The sequence below is a fragment of the Ornithorhynchus anatinus genome, chromosome 17 (assembly GCF_004115215.2).
Source record: "Ornithorhynchus anatinus isolate Pmale09 chromosome 17, mOrnAna1.pri.v4, whole genome shotgun sequence".
Lineage (NCBI taxonomy): Eukaryota > Metazoa > Chordata > Mammalia > Monotremata > Ornithorhynchidae > Ornithorhynchus > Ornithorhynchus anatinus.
Genome location: NC_041744.1, coordinates 7,883,403 through 7,896,006, shown reverse-complemented (window position 1 = coordinate 7,896,006; position 12,604 = coordinate 7,883,403). Strand labels below are relative to the sequence as shown.

The following is a 12,604-nucleotide window of genomic DNA, read 5'->3' as shown; positions in this document are numbered from 1 at the left end:
TTTTCCCTGGAGCTTGGATAGAGCTGTGGGGAAAGGGGGGGCCTTGATTACTTTTACAGCCATCTGAATGAGGATCCTATCAGCCAGCCTGGACCTCCCTCTCTCCTGCCCTCGAGGTGCTATATCCCAGAAAGCTGGTAGCCCGGCCTGGCATAATGAGGTAGGGTAGTTGGGACCCAAAGTTCCTGCGTGTCATCTTTCCATGTGTCATCCACCTGTCTTACAAATAGCCAGAGGTGAAGCAGCCAGAGTAGAAGGCCCCTGGCCTGTGCTGAACTATGGCCTCTAACTCTGTTCCCTCACCAGCTGTGATCACATCTGTCCAGTCGGGTGCCGCCTTCAAGACCTTAAATAGAAATCTCTCCTTTCCCATAGGACTGTGAACTGCAGCATAAGGACATTAGAGATTGGGCTCTGAAGCTGTCCTCGACGATCCCCAATCTGTCAATCGATTTTATTTATCAAGTGCTAGAGTGAGCAGAGAACACTGTACCAAATGCTTGGGAGAGTACACGGTTTGGTAGACACAACCTCTGCCCTCAAGAAGCTTACTGTTCAGGGCAGAAGGCAGACATAAAATACAGAAGAGGGAAAGAATAGAGACTAGGGGTATGTACATGAGTGCCGTGGGGGTGGTGAAGGAGTAAGTATCAAAGTCTTCAAGGGGTACAGACCCAAGTGCCTATGTGATGCAGAAGGGAGGGAGAATGGGGAAGGGAGATGAGAGGTTAGTGAGGGAAAGCTTCTTGGAGATGTGATTTTAATTGGGCTTTGAAGATGGGGAGAGCGTTAGCTGGTCAGATATGTAAAGGGAGGGAGGAGGAGAGCAAGGGGTTGACGGTGAGAGAGAAGAGAACGAGGCACATTGAGTAGGTTGGCGTTAGAGTGGTGAAGGGTGCTACCTGGGTGACTTCAAGGGGGCTTCTGCTGAGGAGATGGAGTGGGCAGAAGGCCTAAGTTTGGAAGAGGGATTGCAGGGATAGCAGTGTACAGGCCATAATATCTGTAAGATCACCCACACTGAGGTGAAGAAAGCCTTACGTGTGCACCTCTCTCATCTCACAGGGAAAAGATTTTGCTGAGCCTGTTGACTTGTGAAAGTGCCACATCTCATCCCTTGCAGTATGGGAGAGGAGAGACTATAGAGAAAAGGAGGAGCCTTTGACTCTGGCTTTTTTTAGGGGTTCTCTCTGCCCTATCCCCTGTCGGTACACTGTCACCAGCAACGCTGGTATTTTTTTGGGTACAGAGCACTGGATTTGGTGCTTGAGAATAAACGACTGAATTAAGATCATGGTCCTGGCCCTTGAGGAACTTGCTGCCTAGTGGAGGAGACAAACAGACACAAATTGCCAAATATTCAGTAGGCAAAAGAGTAAGAGTACAAGTAAAGATGATGAAAACCCAAGTAAACAACTGGATAAACAGTAAGGGGTGCACTTGTCCCCTTAAGGGACAGGTCCATGACTTATTTCCACTGTTGTAACTCCTTCCTAGGGCTTAGTATAGTGCCCTGCACAGAGTAAGCACGTAGTAAATACTGCGACTGCTACTAAGTTGGGGTGGCGTGGTCAGGATGAAATGAGGGAATTTCTCCTGTGGGAGGTGACTCAGAGAAGTACCTTCTAGATGGAGAAGCTTATGGTTTGGGGGATTTGAAGGAAGAGGAAGTTCTCTGCAGGGGAAAGGAGGGTGCCCAGCGGGTCAGAGGTGGGAGAATCTTAGCCGGATAACATAAGGGAAGTGAAGAGTACATTAGCGTCTCCTTTAGGAAGCCTCTGGTCTCATGCTTGCCAGTCACCCAAACTCCCATCTCGCCTTACCCTGGATGGGATTTGTCAGGAGGAGCTGACCTTTTGGGGGAGGGAGTGCTGAGGCCATTTTGTGCCAGGGGGCTGACTGGAGCAGAGTGGGAGGGACCCAGGACAGAAAAGGCTGGGGACATTGCAATTCTGAGGGGAGGAGTGATGGAAGAGCTGGCTTTAGGGTGTTTTCAGTCTCAGAATTTCACTTTGCAGTTGAGAGGGGTCACAGGAAAAATGGTGCCGATGCCCTTCAGTGAAGGCAGTTGGCCGAGGCCACTGACCACACAATGCTGCTGAGATGCAGGGAAGCCTGGGTGGGCGGGTGGAAACCACTGACTCTGGGGTTGGACTTTTTTTCCCCGGAGCATATTGATGAATGCCGTGCAGACAACCCTCAAAGCTGTGGCTGGGTATTTTCCCAGAGCCCCCAGGGATTCTCCCAATCCCTCGTGCTCCTTCTCACATCACCCCCAGCCAGCTCTGGAAGGCCAGGGGAGGGGCTGGGCCAGGGGCCTGTTGTTGCCAGGTGGCGGGGAATGAAACAACAGCCAAGGGGAAAACTGTTGTGGTTCGTGCTAGAGCCGGGAGGTGAAATTGAGAAGCCTGTTCCCCTTTCTAAAGAGCTGCCTCCCTTCTCCTGTCCTGGGGGCCCCCGAGACCCGGGAAACCTCTCCTCTCCCCCACTGAGCCCTTGAGGTGTTTGGGTCCATCAGCCTTTGATGGGTGTGGCGGCCGAGCGGGTGGCTCTCTGAAAGAAACTAGCAGGGATTCTATATGTTCCCTCGAGGCACTTCTATCACAAGCCTCCGTCTGTTCTCCAAGCCGCCTTTCCTGACGCATCAGCAGCCTCCCCTCTCTCCCTCCCCGCCCCCTCTGCTCCGAAGATGAACGAGTAACCGAGCTGCATTTTCCACCCCCACAGTGTGAAGTCTGTCCTCTCTCCCTTCCCTGTTGTGGGCCTATATCTCCAGAATAAATGAAAGAGAGAGGACCCTTCTAGGAGAACGTGGGCCTGGAGAAGCTTGGCTTGGCCATAGAACCTCAGAAGTCTCAAATCAGCTCTTTCCATTTGAGCGAAATGATGCCGATGGCTTGAGTTGTCAGGGCTTCTGCCTCCTCCACCTCTGTGCAGGTGGGAAGTGATTGGGTGACAGCTGCCTCACCTCAACGACTTGCACACCCTCTCCCTCCCACCTCTTTCTCCCGGGCGGGGAGGCCCCCATCAGCTCTCTTTCTCTGAGGGAAAGCCGGAGAAGAACGGAAAGGGAGAGGAGAGGTCTGCCTCTTCCCCTCCCTACTCCGGCCCATCTCTAGATCCCACCCACAACTGGACTGTGGCCACTTAGAGCTCCAAGGGTGAGTTTTTATTTTATTTTATGATAATTGTTAAGCATTTATTATGTGCCAAGAGCTGGGGTAGACAGAAGCAAATCAGGTTGGACACAGTCCACGTCCCACATGGGACTCTCATTCTTAACCTCCATTTATAGATGAGGTAACTGAGGTCCAGAGAAATGAAGTGACTCGCCCAAGGTCACACTGCAGACAACGGGGGGGGGAGCCAGGGTTAGGACCCAGGTCCTTCTGATCTCCAGGCCCGTGCTATGTCCACTGGGCCACACTCAACCTAGGAGAACCAACAGGGTCAGTGAGAGCTCGCCCCTGGCCTGAAGGCCTCGGGCTCCCCAAATCTTCGACCCTTTGGCCCAGCTGGGGTTCTGGGTCCTTGGAAAGGTTGGAGGGGAAAGGGAGGTGAAGGGTTGCTGAGGGGGTGGGGCACAGGATGGTTCCTGATTCCAGTTTTCCTGTAGTCCCTGTAAGCCCTCAGCTAGTCTGGATACTGCTCTTAGGAGGCTGGATCCCGTGGGCTGGGCTCCGTTGACTGCAAGTGAGGATTTTGCCAAGCCCTCTGGGCCCTCCAATCCTGACGCTCTTCTCCTGACCCTCTTCCCCCCGCAACACCACCCAAGTCTTTATCACTCAGAATTGTTCAATCAAGCAATCAATGGTTTTTTATTGAATGCTTCCTATGTGCAGAGAACTCAACTAAGCGCTTGGGAGAGTATAATATGACAGAATTGGTAGATATGTTCCCTGCTGCTTGATCCTTCATGCTTGAGCAGCAGGGACCCCCCCAGCTTTTCTCCCTGCCCCCCGCCACCCGCCCGAAGCAGTGGGCAGTGGGGATGAGCTTTGTGACTTTGGGCAGCAGTGTAACTGTGAGGGTGTTTGCGTGGGCATGAGGGCTTCCCCTTCGCTAAGGGGTTGGGATTCCAACAGCCTCTCCTTCATTCAGGAGTGGGTGTGGAGGTTAATGGGGCGGAACGTTTGGCGGATCGTTTTCTCCCGCATCATTGAGAGGGTTAATGAAAGCAGCTGTTGCCCCACCCAGCCGCGGGCAAATGCCGAGTGAGGCACCTGTCCCCGGGCCCCTCCACTGGTGGACACACCAAGCAGATTGGGATCCTCTCCAGTCCCTGACTCAAACTTGCTTTCTTTGCACCCCACCTCCCGACCCCAGTAGAAGGGGACCGTCCCCCCGAGCTAATCCAACTATGAGGCGTCCTGGGACCTGGGGACAAAGGGGAGACTGAGATTTCTGAGTCCTGAAGTCATAGTCGTCAAAGGCAAACAGGTGGTAAGAGCCAAGGCGTTCTTGGCACTCGTACTTGGATCTCTACCCTTTGGGCACTTTGAATTCACTCCATCCTCAGCCCCACGGCACTTAAGTTCATATCAACAATGTGTATTTATTAATATCTATCTCTCCCTCAAGACTATAAGCTCATTGTGGGCAGAGAACGTGTTTACCAACTCTGGCGTACTCTCCTAAGCACTTAGTACGGTATCTTGCACACAGTAAGCACTCAGTAAATATGACTGATTCAATCAGGTGGGAGCCAGCTTTGCGGGGTGAGCTTGGTGTTGGGCACTGGGGTGGACAGAAGGAAGTTCTTTGGAGGGAGTGGGAAAGGAAGGGAGGAAGGAGCAGCATGGCTTAGTGGAAAGATCCCAGGCTTGGGAGTCAGAGGTTGAGGGTTCTAATCCCGGCTCTGTCACTTGTCTGCTGTGTGACCTTGGGCAGGTCACTTAACTTCTCTGTGCCTCAGTTACCTCATCTGTAAAATGGGGATGAAAACTGTGAGCCCCACGTGGGACAACCTGATTACCTTGTATCTACCTCAGCACTTAAAACAGTGCTTGGCACATAGAAAGCGCTTAACAAATGCCAACATTATTATTATTATGTACGCACAGAGATTGGGGTGAAAGAATCAGAGACAGGAGAGGATGAAGAGAGCATTGGAATAATAATTATGATCGGGGTATTAAGCGCTTACTGCATCATAAGCACAGGGGTAGATGCAAGATAATCAGGTCGGATGCAAAGTCTAAACAGGAGGGAGAACGGACGTTGAATCCGCATTTTACAGATGAGGAAACTGAGGCATAGAGAATTCAAATGACTTGCCCAAGACCACACAGAAGGCATCAACAATGGTATATATTGAGCTCTGGAGCTTTGTGAAGAACACTATAATAAGCTCCAGGCGTGTGCAGAGCTTATGCATGAGAAGCCATGCTGCTTCTCATGGAAGGGACAGAGCACAGAGAGCCCTTGGGAGAGCAGGTTAGGGCGGGAGCCAGAGCAGAGTGGGGAAAGCTGTAAAGGCTGTGATTGGCCAGAATTTGAATGTAGGCGGGCATTGGGAATCAGTCAGTTGTATTAATGTAGCGCTTAGTGTGTAGATCACTGTACTAATTGCTTGGGGAGAGTACAATATAGCAGTACAATGTAACAATAGAAGGGAGAGAGGGGCTTGGCAGGGGTGGGGGAAGGGGAGTGAGGTAATAGCAATGATCTGTTTTCAGTCAATCAGTGCTATTTATTGAGCCCTTATTGTGTTCAGAGGACTGTACTAAGTGCTTGGCAGAGTAGAACGTAACAAAATAGACAAGTTCCCTCCCCATATTGAGCTTTCCCTCAATTTCCTTTTTGTGCTTGTGCTGGTGTGTTTCTTGCTGTCACTTTTCTATCCTGACTGGGGACTGGGAGTGCAGCGCAAGGCGGAAGGAACCCTCTCTGTCTTGACGGGCAACAATCCGCCCCCTGCGTCTTGACACCCGAGCAAGACTGAGGCAGGGCTGGGTGGTCCACCCCGGGATGGCCGACTGACTTTGAATGGTGGGGTCCCGAGCAAGCTGGAATGGGTAGAGAACCGGATCTGGGTGGAAGAGCTGGCGGCCGCCCTTCCTGGAGCCCGATCCGTTCCTGCGAGCCAGCTCCCGTGGCTAGACCCTTCCTGGAAAGGAAACCCCATTCCTGAGGTCTCCTCTTGGCCCCCTGACCCCTGCAGAGGGCCTTTAGAGAGAGACATGCTTGTCCTGCAGAAGTTAAAATAAATTCACATTTCCCCGGCACCTTTGCTGCGAGATGAAGAACACTTTGGAGTAAAAATAGCAACTTCTGTGAACGACTGAAGTGAAATCCCACACAGCAGCTGGGGAGGGTAGAGAGAACAGGGGAGCTCCTTGGGGTGCGAATTGCGACAGGCCCTTTTCCTCGCTAGCCAGAGCTTGAGGTCCCCTCGGGACAGGAGAGGCACCCCCCCCACCCCCACCCCCTCACTGCAGAGTGCTTGCGCTCTGGTGTCCTACTGGGGGTCCCTAGGGTCTCTGGGAGGTTTAGCAAAACCTTTTGTCTTTTTTTGTGGTATTTAAGTGCTTATTATGTGCCAGGCATTGTACTAAGCCCGGGGGTAGATACAAGCTAACCAGGTTGGACACAGGCCCTGTCCCATATGCAGTTGGCAGTGTTAATCCCCATTTTGCAGATGAGGGAATTAAGGCACAGAAAAGTTAAGTGACTTGCCCAAGGTCATATAGCAGACAAGTGGCACAGCAGGGATTAGAACCCAGGTCCTTCTGACTCCCAGGCCTTGCTCTTTCCACCAGGGCCACACTGCTTCTCTTCTCTGGGGTCAAATGAGATCATGAGGTACCTAGTCCTAAAAGGTAAGGATTCTGTGGTTTCCAGGTTTTCCGGTTCCCTCTTCCTTTTCCAGACTCTGTCCTGCAGGCCCCAGGCCAACCTGGAAGGCCGCCTACCCTCTGCAGAACTCTCTCTTTATTGGATGGGAATTCTTGGCTCCCTCTCACTCTGATTTTTGCTCCCCTTCCCCCCAACTTCCAGCTTCCCCTGGCCAATCTCATCTCGAGTTGGTGCAGTATCGCACCCACCCATTGGGAGATACCCACCCTGTGGCTCTGTGCGAACGGCAGCACCATCTCCTGTGACTCCACACCCTCCCACGCTGTGGCGGGGGTGTTTTCTGAATCTATGAGCAGTAGGTTTGTGCGCCGGGTGCCTGTGGCTCGCCTCCTCGGTGCTGCATCTTCACCGCGGTGGCGCTCTCCCCGCTCAGAAACGTCAGCCTGTTGTTCCCCCTGGTGTCTGGGAGGGGGAATGGGTTCCCGGGCCGAATCAGGTCAGAGGTGATGGTCCTTGCCTCTGGTTCCGCCATCTCTCACACCCTCAGATTCAGACCCTTAATACAGTCGCTCATCCTATCCCACCTAGATTACTGCATCAGCCTCCTTGCTAACCTCCAACTTCATGTCCCTCCCCACTCCAGTCCATACTTCACTCCCCTGCCCAGATCATCTTTCTACAAAAACGTTCAGTACATGTCATCCCTCCACCCCCAAAAACCTCCAGTGGTTGCCCATCCACCTCCGTATCAAACAAAAACTCCTCCCCTTTGGTTTTAAAATACTCCATCTCCTCGCCCCTGCCTACCTCACCTTGCTTCTTTCCTTCTACAACCCAGCCCACATACTTCCCTCTCTGATGCTAACCTTCTCACTGTGCCTAGATCTCACCTTTCTCGCTACCGACCCCTGGCCCACGTCCTGCTTCTGTCCTGAAACACCCTCCCTCCTCAGATCCCCCAGACAATTATTCGCCCCTCCTTCAAAGCCTTTTTGAAGGCACATCTCCTCCAAGAGGCCTTCCCAGACTAATCCCCACTTTTCCTCATCTCCCACTCCCTTCTGCGTCACCCTAACTTGCCCCCTGTGCTCTCCCCGCCCCATCCTCCCAGCCCCACAGCACTTGAGTAAATTTATTTTCTGTAATTTTATTTATATTGATGTCTGTCTCCCCCCTGGCCTCAGACTGTGAGCTTGTTGTGGGCAGGGATTGACACTTGTCGTTGTATTGTTATTTCCCAAGCACTTAATACAGTGCTCTGCACATAATAAGCGCTGAATAATTACGATTGAATGAGTGAATGAATGAATGACTCCAAGATGGCTCTTTCCCTCCCCTCCTTCCACTGTGTCTCTTCTGGCAGGGAAGGGGCGGGCGTGCTTGCCCTTGATGTACCGAGTTTGCTTTGTCAGATGGCTCCGGCTGTGTCTGCTGCCCAAGGCTCTGAACATCCCCATGAGGCATTATGACCTCGAGCGGTCGTACTGGGGGTCTCCCTTTGGCTGCCGCCACCTGTCTGCTGTGTGACCTTGGGCAAGTCACTTAATTTCTCCGGGCCTCAGTTTCCTCATCGGTAAAATGGTTATTAAGACTGTGAGCCCTATGTAGGACAGGGGCCGTGTCCTATCTGATTACCTTGAATCTACCTCAGCACTTAGAAGTGCCTGGCATAGAGTAAGCGCTTAAGAAATACCATTAAAAAATCTGGTGGGAGGGAGGACGTTGGGGATAGGGGGAGCGGGTAAGGCTGGACACCCCTCTTCCCAGAATCTCTTGGTCGAGTCATTGACCAGTTAAGGGGAGGGCTAGTGTCAGGTGCCTGCTCTTTCCCTTTCCCAGTGGGAACCATACATTCCTCAGGGAGTAGCTGCTGGGATTTGAGGAAGTCCCGATGAAAATGTGTTGTTCCTAAAGGCAGCCCCGTGACTGAGACCTGGGGCCACGAGGACCCTTGGGTGATGGGTCACCTTTTCCGGTTAAACTGAGCCAGGCTCGGCTCAGGGAAGTTGCTCCTTTGTCTCCCCGTGCTTGGAGTGGCTAGAATCTGACACTTGGAGGCCCAGGCTTCACCCAGTCCCTTTGCTGAGTGACTTTTGTCATCCTTGCTCCTTAGGTTGGTTTTGGTTTTAGTTCTTTCTGAACTGGGGTCCCAGGAAGTCTGAATGGAAGGCTCTCTGCCCAGCGGGGTGTGTATACCACAAGCACTGGTCTGTTGCCACGTTTTATGTTTCCTGGCACCCAGAGTCTGTGGCAGGGCACCGCATCTGACTCTCTTCTGTGGGCTGATTTGTCAGTTTGTGTCTAGTCCTGCTTCCCTTCCTTCTCTCGCCCCTCTGCCTGCCATTAAGCCATTCATTCTTTCCCCAGGACCTTCACCAGGTAGTGGACATGGGCAGGGAGATGAGCTGAACCTCAAATCAACATGATTTGACTCTTAACAGTTCCGAGAAAGTGTGGTGGCCAGACTGGCAGGGTTCATGTCTACCAACTCTATTGTACTTTCCCAAGCGATTAGTGGAGTGCACACAGAAGGTGCTCAGTAAATACCATCAGTCGACTGGTTAAAAATGTACCTTTTGGGATTATCTGTGAACTTCAATTATCCTACGACTCAGATACCCGAGAGTTGGTCGTTGTGCTTGGTAAGAAGTTTTCAAGTGGCTGCCGGTTACCTCATAACCGGGCCTGGGGCACCCACTAAGGGACAGAGCCAGGGACCCTTTTGGATTGAATGGCCTCTCCCAATTCACTTTTCAGTTAATGGTACCGAGCACTGGTACCAATGGTACCGAGCACTGTACTAAGCACTTAGGAGGGTACAGGAAATTTGGGAAACACCTTTGGAGCCAATCGCTTCCCCCATCTTTCGGAAAGCCCCCTGGGCTTTTTTTTTTTTTTTCCTTTTTCCCCCAACCCCCTGGGATGAGCTTTTCCCTGTACGGCCAGATGGCAGCTCATCACCACCTAGGACCACACCCGGAAGCGGGAAAGCAGGTAAATCCCAGAACGGGGCTTGTCGCACCACCGGCCTTCTCCTGAGGGGCTGCTGGGACCTGCTCCAAACGAGCCCAGCAGGGAGAGGGAGCAGGCCAGTGTGGCGGGAATACCAGTCACCTCCTCTCCATAGGACGGCCGCCTTGGGAGGGTCTCACAGTCACAGGTAGGAACTGGGGCATCCCAGTGGGAAGTTTTGTTTTCCAAGCTTGAGACCTAGTGGGTACCAACCTCCCTCCCTTCCTTCCCAAGGCGGGGTCTCCTTATTGTGTGAATAAAACACTCAAGGGCGTGGGCATCTCCGTTTCCTCTCTGAGGTTCCTCTCCGAGGGCAGGTCAGGCGTTTTGTCCCGGAGGCTGGTGGAATAGAAGCGTTGTAAGTAGGTGGTTTCTTGGGTAGGTGGCTCTTTGTCGGGATTTCTGTGGTGTTAGGGCAGCTAACACAGGAGAGAGAGGAACTACTGCTCGTTATTTCTGGGGACCTTAGTCTTTGGAGCTGTTCTGATGTAACCCGATCTCAGAGTTTACATTAGCTTTACCGCTACAAGCGGAGGAAGGCAATTAAGTAGGAAGCCGCCCGCCGAACCCAGAACGGCCGTGGCTGTGGCAGGCCACCTATGGGCTGGCGCTGACCTGGAGTTGTCAGAGATCCAGCTTGGCAGGCAGACGTTCAGTGAAAGTACCCACCTCTCCCAGAGACCAATCTCACACTCAGCAATGTACTCTGAGCACCAAGCAACCGCAGCCTGGGTTTCCCTGGGATGTGGGCAAGGGTCTTAACAGTTCCTTTGACTCCCGGGCTCTTCCCAGCAGAGCTAGGAAGGAGCACGAAGGTTTCTTTAGAGAGGGGCATGCTGTCCCTTCTGTTTCATTTGATCTTTTCTCCTCCTCTTCCTCCTTCTTCTCCTTCTCCCCCATCTCTGAGCTGGAACCGAGCGGAGCGAACCGAGTTGTTGTTGCCTGAGAATTGCGTCAGCCCCCCGGTGGCGGGCAGATTGGAGCTGGAGCCTGTTGCTATGGTGACCAGTAGGCCTCACACCAAGAGAAGGATGAGCTGCTTGGCGTGCTCTGCCTTCCTGTTGAATCCCGTCCTGGGGAGGGGACGGGAGACCGCAGTTTGGTAGGCCTGGTCCTCCGCCCTGCCCGTCAACCAGCGATCTGGTGCCATCTGCTGGGGCGGATTCATCTCCCAGATGAGGTGGCATCATTACCGCCGTGGGACACTGCCGGGGTCAACCGCCTGGCCAGGAGACATCTGTGTAGCTTCTCTCGTCCCTGGATGGGATGGAAACCTCATGGGACATGGAGTGCAAGGCATCTGACTTGGTGGCCAGGAGGACTGGGGATGCTGGGTGAGGCAAAGTTAGCGAGAGACTGCCTGGGTCAGCAGGATCATAAGCTTAACCTCTCCCTAGACCTGACCTGAATCCACAAGTCCGAACAAGCCTTTCATTTGCCCCAGGACCCAGTGCTGGGTTCTTCATGAGAAGCGGCATGGCATAGTGGGGAGAGTAGGGCCTGGGAGTCAGAAGGTTATGGGTTCTAATCCTGACTCTGCCACTTGTCTGCTGGGTGCCCTTGGGCAAGTCACTTCTCTGTGCCTGTTACCTCATCTATAAAATGGGGATTGAGACTGTGAACCCCCACATGGGACAGGGACTGTGTTCAACCCGATTTGCTTGTATCTACATAGTAAGTGCTTAAGAAATACCGTAGTAATAATAATTGTTATTATTAAGGGGTGAAGGCAACAGCTCTGTACGGGGACTGTCAATTTGCTAAGGGCCGAGGCAGCTCGCTGGGTTTGGAGATGACAAACTGGAGGAAGCCAGGGCTTGGCCCAAATAATAATAATAATAATAATAATAATAATAATAATAGTGGTATTCATGTGCTTACTGTGTGCAGGGCACTGTACTAAGTCTTGGCATAGAATTTTATTGCCATTGTTCTTGTCTGTCCATCTCCCCCGATTAGACTGTAAGCCCGTCAAATGGCAGGGACTGTCTCTATCTGTTGCCGACTTGTTCATTCCAAGCGCTTAGTACAGTGCTCTGCACATTATAAGCGCTCAATAAATACTATTGAATGAATGAATGAATATAAGCTAATCAGATTGGACATAGTCCCCGTCCCTCATAATAATAATAATAATTATGGCATTTGTTAAGCGCTAACTATGTGCAAAGCACTGTTCTAAGTACTGGGGAGGATATAAGGTGATCAGGTTGTCCCACGTGGGGCTTACAGTCTTAATCCCCATTTTACAGATGAGGTAACTGAGGCACAGAGAAGTTAAATGATTTGTCCAAGGTCACACAGCACACAAGTGGCAGAGCCGGAATTAGAACCAGGATCAGAGCTCCTCTTTGCTCTTATCTGGACTTGGAAAGGAGCTGAAGATTCCAGGAGCAGAAATCCCCATTCCCTGGAGGCTAGGGATGAATTTTAGGGTGGGAGAGGATTTCATCAGGTTGTTTCTGCAGACACCCGGTGAGAGCAGGAAGAGTAATGGATATTGGGAGGGGCTGAGAGGCTTCTGAATTTGGAGACGGAGTCCGATGGGCAGAGAAGAGCTACATAAACTGCCAACTAGGTTCTTGCCAAGGGCAGGCTGAGCTCAGAATGGCCTTGGAGTCCCAATAGCAGCCGGCTCCCTGGAGAGGCCTTGGATTCCCGCTTGAAGAATTAGGGACCATTATGTTTGCCCAGATAATTTTTCAGCAGCGGGGAACTCCTGGAGGAATAAACGATAGGCTTGGGAGAGTCCCGAGACACTGGGTAGCCTACACATTTCTTCCGAGTTTTGTGA

At 52.2% G+C, this 12,604-nt stretch overlaps 1 protein-coding gene across 4 annotated transcripts in view; it reads left to right on the top strand.

Moving 5' to 3' along the window:
* The window catches only part of ABR (ABR activator of RhoGEF and GTPase), a 162,805-nt gene that overhangs the window by 48,016 nt on the left and 102,185 nt on the right, over positions 1-12,604 (top strand). The window contains exon 1 of one of the 4 annotated variants that reach the window (XM_029081821.2): positions 3,064-3,161. The exons of the other annotated variants lie outside the window; for them this stretch is intronic. The gene's annotated coding sequence lies outside the window, so the exon portion shown is untranslated. Of the gene's footprint in view, positions 1-3,063; positions 3,162-12,604 lie in introns of those variants that run through there. 4 annotated transcript variants of the gene reach the window in all.